The 25,947-nt window shown below is 40.5% G+C and overlaps 1 protein-coding gene across 8 annotated transcripts in view; it reads right to left on the bottom strand.

The window, feature by feature from the left end:
* Window positions 1–25,947, bottom strand: part of LPP (LIM domain containing preferred translocation partner in lipoma) — a 669,323-nt gene that overhangs the window by 535,782 nt on the left and 107,594 nt on the right. The window contains exon 1 of one of the 8 annotated variants that reach the window (XM_076003029.1): window positions 19,477–19,495. The exons of the other annotated variants lie outside the window; for them this stretch is intronic. The gene's annotated coding sequence lies outside the window, so the exon portion shown is untranslated. Of the gene's footprint in view, window positions 1–19,476; window positions 19,496–25,947 lie in introns of those variants that run through there. 8 annotated transcript variants of the gene reach the window in all.

A 25,947-nucleotide genomic window follows, 5' to 3' on the forward strand; every position in this document is an offset into this window, starting at 1 on the left:
TGCGTGCGTGAGATGTGTTGAGAAAGATCAAAAGCAATAACTGAAATGGATACAAAGACACAAGAAAGCTCATCTCAAATATTAATTCTTTGCTGAAGCCTCTCTGGTTTCACCTTGTTGGATTTAACCTGCCTCCAGTTTCTAATACAGGTATTTGTACCTGTTGCAGATTGCTACATCACATTATGTTTATGTGTTGTATATCAACCTTCCCACCAAACTATAGAGTTCCCTGAGACAAATAACGATGTTTTACTCACTCTTATATGCCTGCCCCAATCCATGCCCACTGCCAACATTGAGCTCAAAGAAGGGCGCAAAGTCAGACGTTTGGTGAACTAGCTGTTGAGGGCTCCAAAATAAGAATGAATTCAAGGTACGACTTACCATCTTCTAACAATGCTTCTTTAAGTAAATATATATTTAGTATTTAGCATCTACAATAGCTAGGTCTTGTGTGGATGCAGAGATTAATTTTTTTTAAGTGCTTCGACTCAAAAGAACTCACCATCTACTGGGAGAGACAAGGCACATATACAACCAAAATGCAAAAGAAATAAAAAATGAAGTTTTCTAAGAGATACAAACAAAAAAAGTCCCAGCAATTGAAAGAAATGTGCAAGCTATGAAATTTTTCAGTATTTTACTGTAATCTTTATTTAAGTGGTCAATTAAAATATTTCCACCTAAATAAATATGTAATTTCTTTCCCTGATAATTTACTGACATTTCTTTTTTGAAGTTGCTGACATTTAACTGTCAGAAGAGCTGTTAAGAAAGGTCTCAGCCATAATAGGGAATTCAACTTTTTTTTTCAAGGAAGCTTAAAAGAAAGTATCTTTTTATTTGAGCAATTCTGGAAGAGCTTGACTTCTCTGACAATGTAACTGCAAAGGAACTTGAGTCAAAACACATGAGAAAAGAAAAGATGCTCAAGATATTTCATGTCTACAATTATTTGCTGAACACATGCTAAGTGCCAGGAAATATGTTAAGCTCTCCAGGGAAACAGATTCAGCCTTTATTTGATATAACAGTGAGTTATTGGTCCAGGATAAGACATTAAGCTATAACTTTATGATAAGCAGCATAGAAGGGGTCTGGGGAAAAGGATATGAAATTCAAAAGAGAAATTATGCAAATAAGGAAATTTATTGATAAAAGTGGCATGGTACTATGCAAAGAAAACAAAATTATGTAACTTACCATTTGCAGAACTCCAATTGGTTCTGCCAATAATTTGGTGATAGAACTTGAGCAAGTCACTACCTACCTCTTAGGCTTCAGTTTGCCTCCCGTAATTAAAAAGGAGACTTAGACTACATAGCCCTTCCAGTAATCACAGTATATAAACAAATCTGGGCATTGAATTAAACTATCCTCTGAAGCGGAGGTACAGCAATAGAATGCAAATTTTCTATTGTGCCATTTGAATCCATTTGACCTCTTAGATGTTTCCCAACCACGAGATGCAAAAACAAAAAACCTAACAGCTACAGAGAATTTGATATTTGCATTATACTTTATATGACTATAACTTACTGGCTAAATTATATGCCATTTTATCATGAAGGCTGGAGTACCCCTTCAATATCCACAGGGGAGACATATGATGGCAAGCAGGTAAGTAGGGTAGATTTTCACCAGGGCTCCTCCTCCATTCTATGGCACAAAAAGTACAAGGTAATTATAGGTCCAGCAACCATTAGTTGATAGTGGTCCTGTTTGTAACAAAAGTGAGAACTTGATTTCCCATTAGAAATGGTCCCAGTATATCTTTCCAAAGTTATACTCTTTTTCAAATATTTATTTTGTAAATTATTACTGGCCAAACTTGCATTACTAAATCAAAATCTCCAGGAGGATACTGGGAATCTATTTTTAATAACAGGTCATTTTGAAGATCAGGCAAGTCAGGAAACTCTTGATATTAGAACATCCGATCTACTCATTTTTCACCACAAATGTCCTGCTTCTTTCCCTTCTGTGTGTTTCTTCTGCCTGCAGTGTGCTTCTCCTATCTCTGGCTGGTGACACATACTTACCTATCCTTCAGGATACAGTTCAATTGCTGCCTGATCCCATGACCCTCGCTCCCAAGAAAGTACCTTGTACCTCCCATAGTCCTTTGTTTAATTATATTAATTATATACATATATTTCCTATATACTCTATTAGACTATAAGCTCTTAGAGATCAGAGGAGTCTAATTCATTAATTCATTTATGAGTTCATTCATTCAACAGATATTTATTAGGAATCTATCATACACCAGGCACTGCTCTAGGCACTGGTAGCACAGCAATCAACAAGACAAAGTTCTCTATTTTTCTGGACAGTCTAGTACAGGTGCTGCCCAGCTCTGGCCCACAGACCAAATCCAGCTTGCTGTATTTTGTTTTTTTGGTAAGTAACTTTTAATTGAAACATATCCATGCTCAATTGTTTACATGTTGACTGTTGCCAGAGTCTTCAATATTTTACATATTGTCTGAGAGAAGAGTAAGTAGCTGCAACAGAGACCTTATGGACCACAAATGCTAAAATATTTACCATCTATCCCTTTACAGAAAAAGTTTGCTGACCCCTGTTCTAGTGTATCCTCCCCATATAGCACAATGCCAGTAGATAGTTAATAAGTGCTTAAAGGATAAAATGAAGATTAAAAGAATAAAATCATATAAGGCAAGTCCTATAGCAGAGCTTCTTTTACTTGTCTCCATCTTCATTCTTAATTATGCCAAAGCTAATTCCCACCCAGAATAGAATGCTGTTAGCAACCACAGTTTAGCATGATAAAAAGAGAAGGAGAAAGCTTTCAAACCTATGGAAAAGTTAAGAACTAAATGAATTTGTTGTGATTTCAGAAGTCATTGCTATTTCAGGCCCATTTGTGATCATTACAGCTAGCCTGGCAAAATATATTACTATAGCTGTCTTTTCTGGCTTTTTAGAGCTTACAAGTTTGGGGAGAGTTAGTGTATTTCATTGGTTTGTTTGCCTTCATAATATGCATCTCGTGGAAGAGACCTTTGTGTCTTTTGGATCAAGCTGACTAGTAGACTCGGATTAGATTAAACACAAACACACAGCAAACAGCATGTGAGGAAAACCCCATTCTGTCAAATACCAAAGTTAGGTTTATAAATTTGATCTTATATCCATATCCTCCTAAGAGATGTCTTCTTTATCTTGTCCATATAAAAACCCTCTCTTCTCCCAAGAAAAGAACTGGAAAGTGTGCTATTTGCAGGAGGCTGAGCTATCATAAAATTTAAAGGGGAGAGCTGATATACAGCTAAGGTTTTATAAGTAACTCTTCTGTATGGTTTCCATGTGGTTACTGCAGAGAGTAACAGTTTTAGAGTCAAACCTCTATTCCATAAAAGCTATGCCACTCATTAGCCAGGTAAACTTGGGCAAGTAAATCATTTAGCCTTCCTGAGTCTGTGCTTCTCATCTAATGAATGCAAATAATCAGAATTACATCACAGGGCTGATTTGAGAATTAGTAAGTACAGAGCAACTTTTCTGGAATAATGAGAAAATTTGCTTTCAATAATAATTGGTTCTTTTCCCTCCATTTTGTCCAATACCAAATGCTACCCCTACACCTAAAAAATATCTTTATTATGACGTATCTAAACTCCCTGAAAATGTTACAGCATGGTTTTTCAAAGTCAATACATTTGGAGAGAATGGCATTTGTATATCTTTGACTCTTCCTTAGTCTGACCTTATGAAAACTCTTCATTTCTTAACTTACTACTATACAACAGCTCTTCTTTACTCTATCTTCTGGAAACTGACTCCTAGCAAAATGCTAGTTGAAATAATAATATTCCCTAAAAGGCATTACATTAAGAACATCCTCATAAGCATTATAGAATGGGTAATCAGGTCAGTTCTGAATACTTTTCCTGATTTTGAAGTGAAACAAAAATGGCTGAGTTCCAGTTATTTTCACTTTCTGGTTGTTGTGACCTTTGGCCCCTGTGATCTTCAGTGTGAAATCCAACAAAGGAATTCATATGCTCCCATCAGAAGTCTCCCTTCACTTTACAGTTAGATGGTCAGCAGATAGACGCGGATGGGCAAGCAGGCAGATATGAATGGCGGATAGAGACGCAAGTGAGACAGGGGTAATAGCCGGAGATGGTTAGTTAGATAGATGACAAGATAAAGAGCCAGAAGGGAGGAGAGGTGAGTGTACAAAAAAACTCATATGGACAGACAGGAGGATGGGACTCAGTCAATGTGAGACACAAGATGCTGAGCAGATGCATAGGAATGCATAAAGAGAGACAAAGGGATAAATTCATGACAAAAATATCAATCTTAGGACTGAAATACTAGAAAATCCCTTTCTCATAGCCTACTGCTCCTTAAATCTCCGTTTTTGAAAATATTCAAATGTCTCTTTTTATCATTATGTCATCATATCCAAAAATGTGTTAACTCTTGTATTATGTGTATGTCCAGAAAGAAAAAATTAACACTTTGGGCAAAGCAAATCTATTGTATCCTTCTAAAAAGAGAAAATGAAAAGTCTTCCAGAAGATATAAGGCAACTTACCTAATGCAGCACATTCATAAGACTAACCAAACTATTTTTCAATGTTTCCTTAATTAATATTATATTAATTAAGAAAACTTGGGCTAATATATTTTGTTATGGTCAGAATTTTCTCTAAATTAATAACTCTATAGATCTAACTTTACCTTGATTGAGATCTTATCTAAAAGTACTGCTAAACTCCAGGCCCAACACATACTGTTTTAGGATGAAATAAAATACTTCAAGTTTTTTCTACCGAAAGAAAAACAAAAAATGTCTAAGTGTCCCTACTGTGTTTTAAAGCAGTTCCCTTCTTGGTAGGCAGCTAGCACTTAATTATGGAAACAATGGTCAAATATATCACAATGCATGCAAATATATCCCATAACATAGTATTATGCAGTGATTGAAGTTTATATTTTGAAGAATGTTAAATGACACGGAAAGATGTTTATAATATGATATTATGTAAAGAAAACTGAATAAAACTCTGTCTCTATATTTATACATATATCATATATATACATATATACACAGATGAAATGTAATCCTCCTTTTAAAAAAGAAGAGTTACATTAGTAAACTAGAACAGTGGTTTCTCTGGATAAGGACTTATACGTGATTGGATTTTTCCCATCCTTTTGTGCATTTTAACTTTTTAGAATGAATCTGTATAACTTTATAATTTAAAAAGAAGGTTTGTTTTATTTTAGGAATAATACAAGTCCCTGTGTTAAGATAACAAATAGATATTTTTTCTGTTTACAGAGTATTTCCATTGGCATGAACTCATCTGATCCATTCAAAACTCAGCAAAAGGGGTTTGGTGAAGACCCCTCGCACAGCAGAGCAGCCAAGCTCACAGAGCAGAATGTGAGGCAGGCAGACCCACACAAGGCTGCCTGGGGCACTACTGCATTCTTTGCAACGTCCATTTGTTTTTCTCAGGAAAGGAGTTTTGGTTTTCATTTTTTTTCTAAAAGGGATCCAAAACTGTTTTACTTCCCTCTCACCTCAAAGTTCAAACATGCTCATTATAAACAAAAAAACATATAGCCTGCCTTTAATACAATACCTCACAGTGGGAGAGAGAGATTCTGTTCAAGAATTTCAAAGTTTCCTACTGTCGCTGCTTTCATAAATTCGTACAGCTAATTACCCTAACAGGACTGGTCCAATCTGTGAAGGGGGTATCCAGGTAAAATTTTTTAAAAGACACAGTCGGACCTACAAAGGGAATCAGAGATGAAGATTCAAAAGCTGCTAAAGATGACAAAAATCTGAGGGAGAATTAGAGTCAGCATCGAAGAAGCCACACAGCTCAGATTCGGCTGGTCTTGGGATGACTCACCAGTATTGCTGTGACGCTTTCCTGTCCCATTCAGCAGACAGGTTTTTCCATTAGAATTTACTGATGATGTGTTCCCCAGTAAGTTGGTAAGATCAATTCTGTAGTTTTAAAATAAGGAAGATATGACTGAAATGTTATAAGATGGTCTCCACGCAGCACACACAAAAAAGCCCAGGGAGAGTCCAGTGCCGTGTGAAGGAAAGCTAGCCTCCCTTCCACATCAGGGGTTTTCTGCTAAAGAGTTAACTGATTCTGACAAAATCTGGTACACTACTAATGGTGTAAGATTAACCACATAGAGAATGTGTACAGGACCAGCTTAGGACCTGGGGACAAGAAGAGAAGTTGGGTCTTTATGGAAAGGTTGAAGCCTGTAGGTAAGACAGAACCTGAGCTGAGCTAAAAACTCCTCAAGTCAGTCCTCTCCCCCACCCATGGAAACTTCTAGAATAGAACCCACAGCACATGCATGTAGAAACAAGGAAATTGTTATTGAGCAGAATAAATATTCATTATGGGAATAAGCCTGGGTATAAAAGAAGCAGATGGTCAGGACCTTGAGCTTCTGTTCCCTTAAAGTGTCATCTAGCTTCCTCTTCAGCAGGGACCACACCTTTCTGTGACCGTCTTGCTCTTTTCACGCCCTGAATGTATCTTTCTCATCCTGATCAAATTTCTTTTTAACAGCTTTCACTTTAAGCACTACATACCATAAGTAACTGTTTTCATGGCTAGTGAATTTCTAAAACGAACCTCTTCAGCCAAAACGAGGTACAGAGCTTAACTAAGTATATCGACTATATTCTTCTGAATGTCAAAACCATGTCCAATTCAGTTGTCTTGTAAATCTCTATCTACAAATCCTATTGTTTCACTTATATATTAAATCCTAATATGAAACAAAGGATTTAACTGGCTACTGAAACCTAGCCCCAGTGTCCTTGGATAATGACCTTTGTATTTGTTTATTGTTATTTCATGTGTAAAATGAAAATAACAGATTTTAATTAATGACCTAGGCAGTAGTTGTTCAATAAGGTTCACTGTTAAATAACAAAATACCTAGCTCCAATCACTAAATAAACTATTGGCTCACATTTTTAAAACCTAACAGGCAATCCTTTGTTTTCGATAAGCAACATATAGTTCCTAGTTTCTTCCATGAATCTATTTAATTCCTGATTTGCAAGAATCCTTTCTGCTTTATTCAAAATTTCAAAAATAGAATTTATCTACTTGATTAGATCCTCCCACCCATGGTATTATTATGGAATTTACGCCTTTACACCTTGGGTTTTTTTATTCTATGACATTCTCTTCACGATGTCTGGGAGGAAGACAGAGTCTAAGATTTGCAAGTAATGTCCAACGTTTGGCACTGGGGGGTGGTTGTTATTTCTGAAGTAGGGGCTGATTGTTGCACCATGGACCTTGACAGTATTATGCAAGATCTGTTGACTCAAATCTGAGTTATCTAAGTGCGTCCTTCAATTGGTGTTGCGTAAGTAAATTAACCAGCCTGAATTACAGAATGAATTACATCATTCCCTGCTCAGAAAACTGTCCCTGGTTCCTCACTTCCACGATCTGGGTCTGTCCTACCATTCCAGCCTGCCCCTTTTTCCCCTAAAGGAACTATGTTGAGACTGGCACTGGCAGCACATCTCCTTTCTCCTTTGCTTTTTTTTCCCTTTCCTTGTTGGCCTCCCTCCACCCCTTCTGTCCTCAGGGGTGGGGCAGGTAAGTTACCCAATTACAGAGTTTGGAGAAGGAACTGGGCGTGTGAAACTCAGCTGCTTCCTCCCAGTCTTTGGGACTTACCTGACTGTTGCAAGCATATACTCTCTGCTCCTCGGGTTAAGAGTTTTATGGACACAGTCCCCTATGAGAAAGTTGTCATGTGCAGGAGTTATCTGAGAGGAAGAGGGTAAGTTTCATTCAGGGGTGCTGTGTTAGCAAGCCCACTAAACTAACAGGTCTAAAGTCCATTCCACAACCTAGACATTATTGCCTTCTGCCTGACTCCTGCATTCCTTTCACCTGGTTTCTAGAGGGTACAAATGGACAGGAGACAGAACAGCAAATAGAGCTGTGAATGAGGCTTGGTGACTAAAGCAGAGGGTAAATGCAGTGTCAGTTAGCCCCTTCAATCCCCAGTGTGTCCTCTGTTATAACCACACTAAACGGGCAGTACCCTGTGCCTGGGCACATCATGCCTCTGCTTTTGTGCACACTCTGTAATCAGCCTAGAACTACCTACCCTACCCCTAGCCTTCTCAGATGCAGCCGACCTCTGGGATCTCTCCAATCCTTAAATCTTCACTTATCTTCATCTCTTTTCAAGCTTTTGTTCATCATTACTCTGTAATTACACAGACAATTTTAAGTCAAATCTCTATAAGACTCTGAGTTTTTGAATCTTCAGGGACCAAGCCCCATTCATGTCCAAATCCTCCTTCCCATCCTTCCCTCACTGGATGAAATTAACAAACATTTACTGAGTGCTTATTATATGCCAGGCATGAAACTAAGAGCATCATATTTATTCTCTTGTTTAATCCTTCCTAGGAATTAGGTCCAGTCAACAATCACTAGATGGAACAGGGTCTGTACTCAGAAAGGCTCCTCATTCCAAGCACACCTTGCTGCCTCTGGTGTAGGGGAGCTTAGAGACTGAGGCCGACCAGCAGGTGTGGATGGAAGTGAAGCTCAGGGAGGTTATGCTCAATTCAAAACTGAGTGTTCTACCTTCACTGCCTTGACCTTCACCTACATTGCCCCTGGGTTTAAGGAAAAAAAGTATTTCTACTTAAAAACAAAACAAACATGAGTAGATTAATAAAATGTGTAGGTTAATAAAATGTGGTATATGTATACCATGGAGTACTACTCAGCCATAAAAAATGGTGACCTAATACCTCTTGTATTAACCTGGATGGAACTGGAGCCCATAAGTGAAGTATCACAAGAATGGAAAAACAAACACCACATGTACTCACCATTAAACTGGAACTAACTGATCAACACTTATGTGCACATATGGAAATAACACTCATCAGAAATCAAGCAGATCAGAGGGGAGAGGAGAGACAGGGAAATTCATACCTAACGGGTACAATGCACACTGTCTAAAGAATTGGCACACTTATAACTTTGACTCAAACAATACAAAAGCAATTTATGTAACCAAAACGTTTGTACGCACGTAATATTCTAAAATTAAAAAAAAAAAAAAAAAAAAAAACCTAGGGAGATGGAGAAAATAAAAGTCCAAATGGTCACTACTCCACAAAGGACCTAATTGTTCAATGTGAACAAGTCTCCCCATACCCAATACTCGCTCTGAAAACAGAGGTCTGGATGACTGTGGTTTTGTCACTAGATGAATAACAAGCCTCGAAGATTGCTCGAATTACAAGGCCCAGACCAGATCCACTCAAATATAGCTGGAAGCTTTCTAGTAACTCTAACTGTGCATGGGGAATGAGTGCTCAGAGAAGTGAGTCACTTACTGGAATCTGTGCTGCCTGCATTACTCAGCTGATATTAATACACCCACGTGTTCATTAAAGTTTAATTGGAGTTCATGTGAATTGGTTTCACCGGATATTTAATCAAAGAGAACTGTTTGTGTATGAACTGTTCAAATACAGAGCTAGAAAGCACAACTCTCCTCCAGCCTCTATGCACGTCCACTGGCTGCTCTCTTAACTCTGTTGACACAATAAGTGAATCAGAGAGGGTGAGACAATGACCTTGAAGGAGGAGGGGAGAAAAGCTGTCTAGACTTAAACCCAAAACAACAGTAAATGAAAAATCCTTTGGGAGATGCTAGCCGCTGCTCTCTAACCCATAGCTATAGCCAGAAACCAACCAGGACTCAAATGCGAACTCCTAAATAGGAACTTGTTCCATCTAGTTTCTTTCTGGGGTTCATTATCAAAGCTGCAGGTCTCCTCTTTTCCCTGGGCACCTGTCTTCCAGCCGTACATCTTTATTTTTAAAATGGGTGGGTAAGGAAATTAACCATCATTCAACATAATCACACATTTCTCTAGAGCTGACAAGCAAACCATGAACACAATCCCAAACGCCTATTTATACAATCAGGGCTGTCAGAACCCTGTTATTTCTTATTGGATATCTCACTAATCAACATTTCAGGAAGTATAAATTTTTAAAGCTCCTGAAAAAAACTGTGCATAAAGTTAGATGGAAATATATTTCAAGTTCAGTGGTTGTAGGGTTATCAGTTTTTTCTTAAGTGTGTTCATCATTGTTAGGTATACATGGCTTCTTTGCCCAAAACAAATCAAGATGAGTTACAAACTTGGTACTTTTTGAACCCCTGAAGCAACCATCAAGAACTGTAGATTGAAGGGCAATCTACTTTTTTTTACAGCTTTATTGAGATAAAATTCACATGCAATACAATTCACTCATTTAAAGTATACAGCTCTGTTTTTAGTACATTCACAAGGTTGTACAACAATCAGTACAATATAATTTAAGATTTTCAGCAACCCAAAAAGAAACTCATATCCATTAGCAATCACTCCCTATCCCCCATTCCAACCCTACCAGCAACCACTAATCTACTTTCTATTTCCATAGTCTCTATAAATTTGCCTGTTGTGACCTTTTCATATAAAAGGAATCATATAATATATGATCATCTATAACTAGCTTCTTTCACTTACCATAATGAATTCAGGGTTCACCCATGTTGTGGCATGTATCAGTACTTTATTCCTTATTGTTGCCTACCAATATTCTATTTTATGGTTATACCACATTTTGCTTATTCATTCAGCAATCTACTTTTTTAAAAAAAGAATCCTCCATCTACCAAATTATCTAGCTCTCAGTTTGGCAAATGTTTTGCTCATTCCTTCAATGACCCCTTCATGATTATCCCATCACATGTGTGAAGAAAGTGAGGGCTATGTCTGGGACTTCTGGAAGGTAAGAAGACATGCCAGAGCCTGGTAGGCTAAGTCATTCTACAGGCAGAACTCGTCAGGATGGTTCATAAGTGTATCGTCTGCGGTAACGTGGAGCTCTCACTGACATGATATAGCTAGACTATGGGCTCCCTAAGTTACAAGCCATGGCACAGTGCTCCAAGCAGGAAGGCTGGGCATGCACTGAAGGCACAACACTCAAAACTACTTCTCTCTCAAGGAAAACTACCTTTTCAGCTTCTTCAGATATGAAACCCAACTACTTACCAATAAGTACCTACAAGGCACCATGGACTACCATGGTAATTAATAAGATATGACACCGTCCTCCAGGAGTTCAAAATCTAGCAGAAGAGACACAGACAGAACAAGTCAATGCCAGATTAAACAGAATTAAGAATGTGACAGAGACTCAGAGAAGGGAATCTGCCATTTGTTATGACTCACTTGCCATGCTAGTGATTTCATTTTTAACCTTGATTGTAGAGTTGGGGCCAATTATTACACGGCAAACACAGATGGCACATGGACTTTTGTGGGGATAGAAAAACTATAGCTATGTGTGTCCTGAAAAAGTACAAGTTGATCTGCATTTGTGGCATAAATCACACTAATAATTACCAGATGAAGAAGACCTCAAAGGCAACCATCAGAGATGGAAAGTCAGGGGGTCAAGTGGCTCATCTGTTCTAAAAGAAAAACTTTCTGCCTCCTTCTAAAGCAGATATTTCAAAACACTGTCAGGAAGCTGACAATTCACCGAGAAGTTGCCAACTAAGAAACCATGTACTGTGAGGGAAAGAAATAGGTTTCCAAAACATATGTCCAACCCATACTCTGGTACATGACACTAATAATACAGCAATGGGTTTATTTTATGCCATGTGTCTAAGAGAGTCAAAGGCATTTGCCAAAGAGAACTGAATCCTTCCCACCTCCTAAGCAAGCACAGTGCAGACTTCTAAGTCATTAGGACACTTGAGTGCATCTTCCATCCCTCTGCTCCGATTCTGAGGACATGCTGGGCTTCCAGATAAAGGCACTCTGTAATCAAAACTAGATGTCTGAGTCATACTTCTGTTTTTTGGAGTGAAGAGGTAGAGGCCTTCTTAGATCTAACTCATGAAGCAGATTAGGTTTTCAAGCAAACCAAAAATAATTGATATGCTTAATGACAATTTATTTTACTTAAAATTTCTACCAGCATGAAACCCTCTGTAATGTGCCCATCCAGTTTGTACATCAGTACAAGTGTTCCTCTTTAAATTCATATAGCAACTTTGCACATCCTGTTTCCTAATTACCTCATGCAAAAAAGGAATTTTACCTTCACTTCTCTTGTTCATTAAAGCAAGGTTCAGGAAATACTTTGACATTTGATTTTTGAAAAACACATGCTGGTTTAACGGAAGGTCCTAGAGATTCATCGCTGTTTATACTTGGGGAGAAATAAGTTAATATCAAATCATAGCTAGCTTTTTAAAGAAGAAAAGTAAAAGAGAGTATTTTTAAGATATAAACTCTATATAACCTGGAGAGGATTTGGTAACAGTGATCTCATTACACTCAAATCAGGGTGGTGGAGCAGAAACCACCCAAGAGTCAAATCTTCTGGGTTTTCATCCATCACTGCTTTAAGAAAACTCACTTCACCTCTCAGAACTTCAGTTACAGTATATCTAAAAAGGAAATAATGATAAGCCATGCCTTGCCTGCCTCAAAGGGAGGCTGTAAGATACACATAAGAAAATGAATATTTAAGTGCTTTGAAATCTACAAAGGCCCCCACATAATGTAAGGTACCAACTTAATGCCTTTCCAATAAAGATATTTTTAATGACATGAAAGAACACTTTTGCTTTTCTGTTCCTATTTCAAACAGCCCAAAGAAATACCCCCAAATTAACCCTACCGATTCTAGGAAGCTTCACACACGTGTGCACACACATGCTTTTGTAAAAATAATTATTGTTTAGGACAATAAGCCCAAGAAAGCACAAGATCCTGAAGGATCTTTCATCTTAGAGTTCACAACAGCAACACATCTTTAAAATTAAGTGTCTTTCACTGTATTCTTACTCTTTGAAGGTAGGTAAAATACATATGTTAGGGTGTATTACCTTTCAAAAAATGATATGCCAAAACTCCCACCCACTTCCTTCTGGTGCTAGAGAAACGATCCAAGGAAGAGGTGGCCGCGTTATATCAGTGCTTCCTAGAGAGAAGGGGAATGGAAGACAGCTTTGAGGACAGAACCCAGGCATGCAGACTGAAGAAAGGCAGAACTTGCCAGGAAGACACAGAAAAAATACCACCCCACAGGTCACCTTTGATCAGCAGACAGACCCTAGGCAGCCACATGCCAAGTTTCCACCAGGGAAGCTTATCAAGGATGTGGATGCACTCCATTACCCGGGCCCTCCATCATCTGAAGTTTACTCTCTCAATCACCATCTACAGATGAGCAAAGGCCAAGGGCAGGGAAGCCAAGAAGTTTTCCACGGTCATTAGTGGCTGTGCAAATATAATACAACTCCTATGTTCTAAGCTAAACTTGTTCACTGTCCCTGAGCGAATGGGCCAACATGCTAACCAGTCCTAAACTGTTCACCATGTACCTGCCCTTCATCACTGGTACAACAGAATAGGAAGAGCAAACACGGGTACAGGCTTGAGGTGTACCAGGCATTGTTCTACATGCTTCACATATTCTAACACATTTAATCCTCACAACAATCCTGTGATGTAAGTCTATTTTACAGATGAGAAAACTGAGGCACAAGAAATAAAGTTGTTTGCCCAAGGTCATATGATATTATGTGACAGAATGGATTTAAACCCAGGTAATGTGGCTTTGGTTGCTGTCTCTAACCAGTGCACAAAACATTCTGTTGATAGACATTTCTAAGATGAGCTGAACACCCAAATAAACCAAGCACCTTTGGAGACTCTCACATGACATTTTCTAATTTATTCTCACAATGATATTGGAAGAGAGGATTTATTATCCTTAATTCAAAGGAAGACATTAAAATCCTAAGAGGTCATTTAACTAAGGTTTTTATAAACACTGAGAAACATAGTAGGATTTGAACACCTGTCCAGTTTCAAGTTCTACACTTTTTATAAACATTCAGGCTCTGCATGGATTCTGACACTCTCAAATCATCATTAGCACTGTCTACCTATCTATCCACCCATTCATTTTTTGCCAAGTAGTAGAGTGAAAAGAACATATGTTTGGAGTACAGGGAGACCAAGAAGTTCCACCCCTTACCAGCTGTGTGACTTAAGCTACTAAGCTTCTTTATGCCTCAGTTTCTCATCTAAATGAAGAGAACAATGATAACAATATCTGCCACTATCTCATAGGATTTTTATAAAAATTAAATGAGATGATACATATAAAATATAATCGGGACAGGTTACATAATAAGTGCTCAATAAATATTTATTCAATGAATAATTGAATGAAACATAAAATTTGAATGATGTAAGAAAAAAATCATACCAGAGTTTCCGGCCTATAATAGCTTGTCTAAAACAAAACATTATTAATTAATATCCTTTCTAATAGTCTAAACATGTCTCACAGCCCTGTCTGAACTAGTGTGTAACCTCACGGTAGCCAGCACAGAGTCTTGCACTTTAGAGATGTTCAGAGTCAATGCTTATATGATCTTTCTCTGAATTTACTGAGAAAAGAAAATCTAAAATGCTAAAATAACTTCTCTCAAAGTTTAAGAGCTTCTGTTGTCCATTTTCACTCAAAATTTTATCTTCAATTTGAAAATTATTACCCATAATTGAAGCCTAAAACCCACTAAAAAGCATCAATTTAATGTTCTTATTTATTTCTGATACATTTCTCAAGAAATAAAAAAGAAAAATGATTTCTCAATCACCACATTTTAAAATCTTATCTCTATCTTTTCGACAAAGACTGCCATATTACTTATAAAATCATTTATTTTGCTTTAGATCCTTCACGGACAGTATCACAAGTGCTTTCCTGAGTCAGTCCCTAGGTAGGAAGAGAGAGATTGATTTTAAAGGCAAGGAACGGAGGACATTTGGTGTCATGAGAAACTCATGTGGCAGAATTGCTTCAACTGGGACACCAAAAGAAAGACAAATGCAAGAGTTTCTGATGAAATTTTAGGAAAAAAATACACATGCACAGATATGTGTGTACAGGTGTACCCATATGTGTATAGACATGTGTGTGTCTCTGCAGATACGCGTATATCTGCACACACACATATGCAAAAAGGCAAGGATGGAAAACAGGCACAGGAGAAACAGCGCCCACACCAGGGGTTCTGGGCAACGGCATGAAGGGCAGCAATGCTGAGACAGGCCCAGAGGCCCAGAGACTAGTTCTTGCATCTTGGCTCTGCCACTCAACTGCCTCCTCTGGAGCAAGTCATTTCAGTTTTCCATTTCTAAGAATGGAGACCTCCCAGGACTGGTCTGAGATTTAAGCAACAAAAGAGATCTGAAAGTGTTGTGGAAATGTCTGTAAAAACATACAGAGACATACTACCTGTTTGTTCTTCCTGCTTGTTCTTCTGCAAAGCAAGAAGAGATGCAGACAATTTTCCAGAGAGGCAATGCTTTCTAATTTCTCTATTATTTCCAAAACAAAAAAGCAAAATCTTTCCCCTTCTTTTCTATTTCAAAATAAAAATAAATTATAACCCTAACTTGCTAATAAATACAGGCTGGAGCTGTCCTTAAGTAAAAGCTTTTGATAACAAATTGCCTGCACTAACTGCTATTTTACTGCTGATTTTTTTATTGTTGCTTAAGCACAGCAATTATGCTAATAAGCCTGGGAGGATGGTACATCCAGTATTGAATCTGACAGATAAAATACTCAATAAAATGCTAATCTCACCTGAAAATTGGAATCAGACAGCCTTATTAGTATTTATGGATATGGCATCTTAAACATGTTTTTTTAAGATGAATATATATGAAATCAATGTTGTCTCCTTATACAGCCTGCCATTTCTAGGTCTCTGTGTGCTTTAAATCCAAGGTGACGATTACTCATTGCCTTTGCCTTGCTTCTTGCCAGAGAAACAAGAACTTACTGGCCATCTCTACCACATAAAGAATCAAGCAATAAAATGATTCTTTTTTCCCTTCATACACCTCCCACCTTCTCTCCCCATCCCACCTCCCCTTCCCCCCACAAAAGGGAAGGTAAGAACTGTCTGAGCAGAAAGAGAAGGCAGATTTGACAGCAACAAGAACCATTTGTCAAACCATCTGGCTTCTCTCTTCACCTGACAGGAGGGAAGAGTGATGTGTCAGAAAGAGCAGGGGATTGAGAATCCAAAGAGCTGGCTCCTAGTCTTGATTCTGCCATTTCCTCAACCTGTGGCCTTGCCAGACCTCAGTTTCTTAAATAGAGACCTTCTGGAGCCCAGTGATTAAGTCTCTATAGCAATCAGGTCTCTATGGGTTGCATTTAAAGGAGGGTGGGGGGACAAGCCCCAGTGTCTATGAAGAACTGAATATTATGAGCCGAGGTAGATATGAAGTTGGTGGAAACCTAAGATTCTTGAACTTGTGCTTTGACCTATGTGGTCCCATCTAACCATGTATCCTCAATATGCATCCTCAATCTATATTTGAAATGGTCCAAGCTTAAATTCAGAGACCTCAGACAGCAAGTAAAGACAGAATGGCCCATTTACCAACTATCTTCAGAGAAGAGAGTTAGCTGGTCATCTTTTTTAGTATCAATATACTTATATAGGGAGGAAGCAAAGAAGTCAGCTGCCCATTTTATATGGCAGAAACTAATGGTATTTGAATACTGAAATAGTATTGACAGAGATAAAAGTTTTTCTCTCCTTTGATTTCCATACCAACCCCATTAGGCAGTAAGAGAGAAAAACACTTTTCTCCAGAAGTTGCTATAAACTGAGGATTAGAGACGACTTTCTCATCCACGTAGAGTAAGTGGGTTCTGGGTCAAGACAAGCAGGTTTGCCTTCTGACTAATGCCAGCGTGCTGCCAAGCATACCACGGGGTCCCCTGGGTCACACGTATGTTGACTCATTCAAAACCCAAATACCCAAGGAACAATTCACTGCTCAACGCAAGGAGAGGGGAACAGGAGTCTCCATACCCACAGCAGCACAGCCAAAGAGACTTCTCTCACTCCTCTTTAAGACTTCAGAAAGTTTCCAGAAGTTTCTGTCTCCACCCTCAGAAAGTCCTAGGTATGGGCAAATCAGACTCACGCTGAATAGTGGAATTTAACATATGTGACAAAGCTGGGCACAGATCTCAAGATTCTCATTCACTCCAGGGCCCTTGGGAAATCACTATCCTCTATAAGCTCCCCCTTCCTCTGTACAAGCGGGTCTTTTCAAGACAAAAGAGGTCCCTTGGCCACTAGGAGAAGGAGAAAAAAGAGAAAATGTGCTGTAAAAATATAGTCCAGTATAATTTCCAAAGAGTCTCTCATCACCACCTTCATCTAACCCTCACAACGTAGGCAAAATTGGGCTTATCATCATCCCCATTTTACAGAAAAAGAAATGAAGGCCTTATCCCAGGACAGCACAGCAAGCTAAGAAATTTTCAGACCAAAGTGTCACTTATCCAGTAGCTGTCAGGGGTGGGCGTTGGGGGAAGGGAGGTTGCTGGTACTGGTGCTTTGCACCGGGCAGAGCAGAAACAAAGGAGTTAATAGATTCTACATTCATTAACCACACTGTTCCGAGACACCCCGCCCCACAAAAAGAGAAGATGCTGGCATCACCATAACGTTAGAGATGTGCACAATCCAAGGGAGCTGACTGATTCACCACCTCCCTCTACAGCCTCACACATACAGAAACAGAATCCAAGTCCTTATACCCCTTTATCTTTATTATACTATGACCAACACTGCAATTTGCAAAGTGCTATCACAACAAATTTATCATTCCCCTCCAATTCAAAGGGGGGAAAGCTGGGGCACTGAGAAGTTGATTCACTTGCCCAGTTCACACAGGTCTCTAAAAGCCAGGCCAGGACTCACATTCAGGGCCCCTGATCCCACAGGCCCTGTTTGTTTGGGATTTCTTCACTTGATTATGCACCCTGTGAATTGCCAGTGCTGCCATTTTTTAGTAAACCACCAGAACAGAAAGCCACCTCTGAACTGAGACATCTCCCAACAGAGGAACAATTCAAGTCATACTTCGAGGAATAATTTCTGGGAAAGCAGAGGAGGTGATGCTATCAAACAGCGAAACTTAAAACTCCTACTCACTACCTGCCTGAGAGGGCAGGAAATGGGGCTGAGGCCCTTTCCCTACACGCTCCCCCTGCCCATTTCTGTCACTTGCAGTCATTACTAAACTCAGCATTGTAATCAAATGAAAGATGTTTGCTAGCTGTGTGGCCCTGGGTAAGTCCCTGATCTTTTTAGTCCTGTCACCAATACACACTCATGGGCACATGCACACATGTGGGTGCCCATGCACACATGCACACATACCTCAGACTGTCCCTTCGTTTAACCATCAGGATGGTGGCTACAGAGAGCCCCTGTCTTTCTTACCCTGCAAAACACCACAGCTACCTCCTAACAGTTCAAGCAGTGTCTGCTGGTTCTGCACCCAAAAGCTGTGACTTCAACTCTCTGTCTCTGCCTTGGACCTCCCGATCCCAGCCCATTTCTTCTGCCCACTTCCTGCCAGCCCCTGCTCTCCAGCATCCTATATTAAGCCTGGTCACTGCCACCTTGGGGAAGCACTAACTCATCTTCACGTCACCAATCTTAACCTTCTCTTCCTACCCCATCTTTCTCTGAGTAAAATACTGCCAGATACTCAGCAGCTCTTCATTTGAAAGATCTGAAAACACCCTCCACCAAACTGGCTGCTCTTTTCCATGCACTTTTGCATCTTACTAAAATCAGCATGCCTATAACCATTCTATGAGTTTGATTTCTAAAGAGAAACAATTAATAGGACACAGGAAGGCAATATGGCCATAAAGAAGAACTTCAGTCCACACCTCTGAGGCATGCCACCATAATAAACATATCCACCACTCCAGAGAAGCTGGCTCTTTGGCGGTGGTGGTAGGATCGATCCTCAGGCCAGAAGCAGAGAAACACTACTATGTTAGGCCTTTATAAATATTCTTTAATCTTTACAATTTAGCATGCAAGGTATATTTAACCCCAACTTAAAACCATTTAACCTGGGGCTTAGATAGGATTAGTAACAGCCTCACTGAAGTTATGTAAATCATCAACTTCAAGCAGCTCTTGGAGCCCGGGCTCACAAGCCAAGTCTATGTAACTTCATTTGGGAAACTCTACTGTTAAACAGTATCAGGTGCTGTGCTAGCTGCTTTACCTAAATAACTTCAGTTGACTTACATAACAACCCTTCCTTATATAATAATTATCCGTATCCCTATTTTACAGATCTAAAAACCAAGGCCCTGTGTCAAACAAGGCTGTAGCAGACTAAAGACTGGCCTTGCCCTTTTCCTCTTTCCTCTGCACCATTCATCCTCTTTCTACCTGCGTTTTCTATCTGCAGCAATTTAAACATAAAGGATTTTTATCTTTATGACTCACTGGAAGCAGCATTCAGTAGTACATGCAGAATCTGAACTGCAAGTCAGGAAAAGGTGTTTCACAAGCAGCAATCTAGTTGAGATCCCAGCAGCGCTGGTAGGAAGTGGATTTATCAGGCATGTCATGTGAGCAGTCTGACCCTGGACTGTTCCCAAAGGTCAGAGTCATAAAACGAAGCTGGAATTTCATTCAGTTTCACAAATGCAGCACGCTGGTGTGTGTGCCTTCCTTGTAACAGGGACAACTGCAAAGTCTTCTTCGAGAAGATTAATAATCAAAGTGGGAAATTCAGAGGTCATCATGTAAACCACTTTCTCCTCTCTAAAAGCTAAGCTTTTCCAACAGAAGGAGTGTTGATACTGTAAGTACTTGAGAGCTGGAGGAGAGATGGCACATTCTGACCTGACTTCACTGGGAATGCCACCAGCTTCTTAAGCAAACACCACCTCTCCCTCTGCCTCTAGAGAAACAGGATTAAGAAGGAGCCTGGGGAAAAGCTGATAGCTGCACATAAAAGCTATGTTCCTAAAGTCAGTTCCCAGGAGCCCTTCTAGTTCCCTGGGTTAACTGTATTTAACCTCCCCACCCCTCAGGCCTCCTCGGTAATTCAATTTAACAGTTACAGAGTGCCTACAAATGCCAGCCACTGAGCTATCCTCCAAAGGCTCAGAGACATCTGCCCTCTGGATCAGAGCTTGGAAACAGATACCGCCCATCAAAAACAAGGTGGGGGAAAGCGTTTCTGAAAGTATAAACTGTGTGCTGGGAATGGAGGAAGGGAGGGACTGACTCCAAATGGGAAAGCTGATGTTTCTGAGAAGGTGGAATTTGAGACAGGCATGAAGGGTGCTGACTAGCAGAGATGGCCATGCGGGACGGCCCTCCACGTGGGATAAGGAGTATGAGCACGGGGTGGATTGGGAGGAGTTGGGGGAAGGTGGAAAGCTTGCTAAAGTCAGAGAGACACAAGCAGGGACATTACTTATGTCAGAGATGCTGGGAGGCCAAGAAAACACACTGCAAGTCTCATGACAGGGGCTCTGGGCTCACTGCTCTTGGGGGCACCCCACCAATGTAAAGACCTGTCCCCAATAGCCAAAGCAGGTGAACATGTGTACACAAGTGAAGCTCCTATCACCCTGCATTCGGGTCAAGGAGCTCCACAACATACGCGTCACTCCTGCCCCACCATGGCCTCCCGACGCTGCACAATGTTATCGCAACGTCCAGTACTAAATGCACAGAAAGAGGCCCAGGAAAGGATAGTGGTGGAGATCTGATGTTCAAAGCTGGGACTGGGTGGCTAAAGCCTGCTTCTTCCAGGGCCCATAACATCATGTAAATGCCTGGTCACTCACACCCAAGTCGAGCTAAGGACAAGACTTTAAGGATATAATAGAAAAAGGAAGAAAGGTAGGAAGGTGTAGATAGTAAGGGAGGGAGGAACGGAAGGGAATGGATGGAAACAGAAGACAAAGGAAGGTAAGACAAGGGAGGGGAGGCGAGAGACAAGGAAGAAAGATACAAAGGAAGAAAGAAAGAAATGTCTCCCCAGGGCCATGGTGAGACAGAAAAGGGAAAACATGACAGATTCCACTCTGCCTGTGGATGTAAGGATGATTATATATAGGTCAAACATGTTACTGCAGCTCTAAGTGACTATTTCAGCATTGGTAGCTATGATATTTTACGAAAGAACAAAGGATTCGAATTTTATACAAATAAACTGTGAGGTTTTTAAAACAAAAATTAAGCATAGATTTATAGGTATATAAATGTTGGGGAGAAAACCTGACACAAACCAAACTGTTAATGATGATTACTTCTTGGGAGAAAAAAGGATGCGGCAGAGGGAGGGGGTTTTGTAAATTTCCAAACGGTCACCAGTTCTCCCCCTTCCTGCATCCTAATCCTTGAGATATGACTTTGGAGCTTCTCTCATCAACAAGTGCTTTCTCAACCCACATTACTAATAAATGTATATTTGTTCATGGACCTGTGAATTCATCCACTGACTGTTTCATAATCCAGTTTACGTGTCTCCATGTTGACCATAAATATGTAAAAGACGTTTAAATGCTTTACTAAATTCAAATGTCTTCCTACAAATAGTGATGAGAACACCATTTATTGAATGCTTAATATATGTGCACATTACTGTTCTAAGCCCTGCAAATGCATTATTTCATTTAGCTTTCGAAAAAGTCTTTTGTTAGTCCTTTTGTTAGCCCCATTTTACAGAGGAGGAAGCTGAGTCACAAAAAAATTAAACAACTTGCCTAAGGTCATGTGGCTACAAAGCAGAGGATCCTGGAGTTAAACCCAGACAATCCAAGTCCAAAGCCTGCATTCTCTACACTGTGCTGGTGTTATCATCCTAATCCACCAGCTGGTTACTCCAAATAAAAAGGGAAATGACTAAGTGACCCTGTTCCGGCTCTTGGTGAATGCTACTTCCTTTCAAAGACTCACAAATCACCTGTCTAATAAGCCAGTCTACCATTGTGCCAGGAATCACGATGCAGTCAGCGGATTGTAGACTCCGGATACCTGTTTTTTTGATAACTAATATCTATTTCCTAATCTCTTCACTTTCTGGCATTTCTGCTGATTTCCAGGTTTCCTCAAAATTATCGGCAGCAGTTCCCCATCAGACGTTCTCTTCTGTATCAAGCGATGCAGGATGTGTGGTCCACAAGCTTTGTGATCATCTATGCAAAGTGATTTGCTCTCTCACAACCTCCTCATCAATTTCTTCTTGATGATGTCGATTCCACCCTTGGTAGGTCACTCCTACCCTGGATAGAGACAACTGGCAGAGGGAGAAAGCAGCCAGGCAGCTCTGCTCTCTCTATCATCTGGGCCATTACATCACCCTCCCCAGGTTACAAAAATGCTAGGCATCCTCACAAAAGGACTTCCTCTTTGGAGCCCATTCTAATCCCCACCCATGTCCAGGAGGTAACTGAAAATGAAAAGCCATGATTGGCTGCCAATTACATCACTGTTCTACAGGCCTGATTAAACTCTTAATTAATTGAATGCCACTTTACATCTACACCTGACTCCACAGACAAATAAATAACCACAAAGAGAACAACACAGGGTGAAAGCAGTAATAAACTATAGCTTCTGGCTCACAGAGGAAAGAGGAACCGTTTGCTGGAGTTACCTGTCATTAAGAACGATTCGGTCACCAGGTGGGGACACATAGTTCTCTATATTAAATTAGAGGAATGATTCAAAGGGGACCAGTTCCAGCTGACAAGAGCAAAAAGAAAATCAATTTCAGGTTGCCAGGACAACTAGACTTTTCCTGCAAGAATAAATTTGATACAGCCCTAAAATCTGACAACTAAATGTTTCCTCGCATTACATCACATCCCTAAAACGTGTGTTGAACCAGTGAGATAATCAAGCCTGCTAATTACTTTCTACAACACCCATAAGATACAGAATTGATGGTCTTGGCTCCAGTCTGACATTCCTCTAACAGCTCCACTCACTCTCTCAGTTTTATAGTGAATGAGGATTGTGTGCTTCTTAAAACGAATCTGAAGGCGTATCATTGTCAGTTAGTCCTTGATCCTAGAAAAAGGAAGGCAAGCACCTTTTTAATGCAGGTTCCCTAATGGCTTAGATCTACAGCCATGCTCCCTGCCATATAATTCACTGGTGCCCAAAGGGTTCCAGAGAAGGAGTCCAAAGTCACAGAATTGCATTTAACACAATGTGGGATCTAAAGGGCCCTCCGCTTTCCCGGGGGTGAATCTGAGATCTAGGCAGGCACAGCGGCTGTTCAAGGTCAAAAAAGCTGGTCAGCAGCAGCATGAGGACTGGAATCCAGCTCTTTTGATAATGCCTTCCATGCCATTTCCTCAAATAGCTGCAGTCATCCTACCTCCGTCTTAGAGACTCTGGGAGCTGATGTTAAGTCCACTTGATCTCCTACTAATCCACGTTAGGCAGTGACCCCAAATGGCCCCATCCCGGGAGGTCACAGTTCTGATCCCAGATCCAAAAATATCTGATGACTTCTCTACGCATTTACATTCTCAGAAGGCTGACGATCAAATGTACCTCCAGGGGCTATTAAAAGCAAGAACAGCTAATAAATTACTGGAAATCACTTTGCAAATGTAAAGTAATACAAAAATGCTAAGCACCAATAATATAAGTGCCCCAAGGCTGAGGCAGTTCCCTGGGGAGCATGATGATTTCAAGTGGGCATGGGCTAGGCTGTGGCGTGATACTCTCACTGCCTCACCATTACCCCCACCAGGAGATTCAAAGGCCACGCCTCTCTCCACCTCACTTCCCTTTCTTAGACTACTCCTGCATTCTCAAGCATGGTCTCTAGATCTCATTATAACATACCATATTGTGATAGCTATGCAGAAACATGGTCATGGAGTCTCCGCTAAGTGTAGAGAAACGTTGAGAGGAGATCTGAATCAAGCAGCTCTGTGCACATTATGAGACCATCAACAGAAAAGCAAATGTCAACTTGTCCCTAGTTTGTGATAAAACAAGTAAACCATGAAAAACAATGACCCCATTAGAAAGGTGCTTATCAATGAATTCAGCCTTGAAAGCCAATTCACAATCTGAGAGGTTCGAAGAGTCTAGCACACAGGGGAGGCTCTGGCTACAGGTGCTATGGGAAGCAGAGGTGAGGACACAGTACTCCTTCCAGCCACCTATACTGTCCTTGTCTGCACACAGGAACCCACTCCAAGCCAAGTGAGGGGAGAAGGATAGGAGAAGAAACCAGGGGTGATTCAGGGTAAACATGAAATCAAAAGCTCATGTCAGAGTGATTTAGTTTCTAAACTTTACCCTGCCATTACAAGTTTTATAACCTTTGGTGAGTTACTTAAACCTCTCTAATCCATCAATACTTCATCCATCCAATACAGATAACTATACCTACTGCACAGGCTGACTTTGAGGATTAAACAAAATGAGGTATGGGAAGCAATTTACCCAGTGCCTGGCACATTGTACATATGTAATAAATGTAAATCATCATGCTAACCATGTATGATCTTAAGAAGCTGAGGACTAGAATCCAGCATAAAAACAAAGGCAAAAAGAAAAGCATGAAATTAGAAGTCTTAAGTCATGGAAATAGAGAATAGAAGACTTTTTTCCCCCCGCAAGCCTGCTTGTCTCTACTAAGGAGTCATCACTGGCCCCGTTTCCAAATATCTAGTTTAAGGTCAATGACAATAGCCCAGGGACAGTCAGACACCTGCGAACCTCAGGCTGTAGTGGAAACCCGCGGGCAGCATGATCCAACCGCTCAGTCAATACAGAGGCCAGCTCTCTGCACATGAGCCACTGAAACCTAATGAGTGTTAAATGCAGCTCCAAGATCCTTATCCCAAAGAAAGAAACAAGTTTTCATAGGAGGAAAATGTTTTTCCCATCCCCGGTTCATTTAACACACATGGACACCGTCCATACCTCCCAAGGAGATTAAGAAATTGGTACCATAACCATGGAATTAAAGAGAAAGTTCCATTATTAAGTCTTACTATTAAACAAGTTCTCATTATTTATTATTAATTATTATTACATAAGTTCTATTAACTCTAGTGGAGATAAAGAGACCTAAGATTTCAGAGTAGGGAAGGGAAGTAAATTTTACTGAGCACCTTGCTATAATTTGGATGTCTGACCATCCAAACCTCATGTTGAAATTTGATCTCCAATGTGGCAGTAGGGCCTGGTGGGAGCACTCAGGTCATGGGTGCAGATCCCCCACGAAGGGCCGGGTGCCATTCTCCTGGGATGAGTGAGTTCTCTTATGTCCCGCGAAAACTGGTTGTTGAAAAGAGCCTGTCACCTCCTCCGCCTTCCCTCCTGCGTCCGCTCTGGCATGTGATCTCTGCATGCCGGCTCCCCTTCACCTTCCGCCATGAGTGGAAGCGGCCTGAAGCCCTCCCCACGAGCAGATGCTGGCACTGTGCTTCCTGGACAGCCTGCAGAACCAGGAGCCAAATAAACCTCTTTTCTGTATAAACTGCCCAGCCTCAGGTTTTCCTTTATGGCAATAAGAATGGACTAAGACCAGCCTCTTCTGGGATAGCTGCATTATAAAAATAGACAGGAGAGAATCAAGGAGTATCTCCTGAGAGAAGCCCCTTTGAGCTGACAATATGCTGAGGCACCTAGGCAGCCAGGCTATGGCTTTTGGGGCCACATCCCTTTCTTCAGAGGAATCTTGACGATGCAGTGCTGCTAGCTGGACCCTCAAAGGCGCCAGGGCCACTGGCCACTCTTCCCTCAGGTTCCCTGATTTGCAGCATGGGCATCCATACCTACCACACCACGCCCGGAGATGAAGCAGGGGAAGAGAACAGCTAGGGATGAATATGAAGCTGGGGTCAAGCCAGCAGGAAGCTGTATCCCCATCACCACCACGTGAAAAGCACAAGCAGACTCGAGGAGACAGAAGAGAATGAG

Source organism: Microcebus murinus, chromosome 1 (assembly GCF_040939455.1).
Source record: "Microcebus murinus isolate Inina chromosome 1, M.murinus_Inina_mat1.0, whole genome shotgun sequence".
NCBI lineage: Eukaryota > Metazoa > Chordata > Mammalia > Primates > Cheirogaleidae > Microcebus > Microcebus murinus.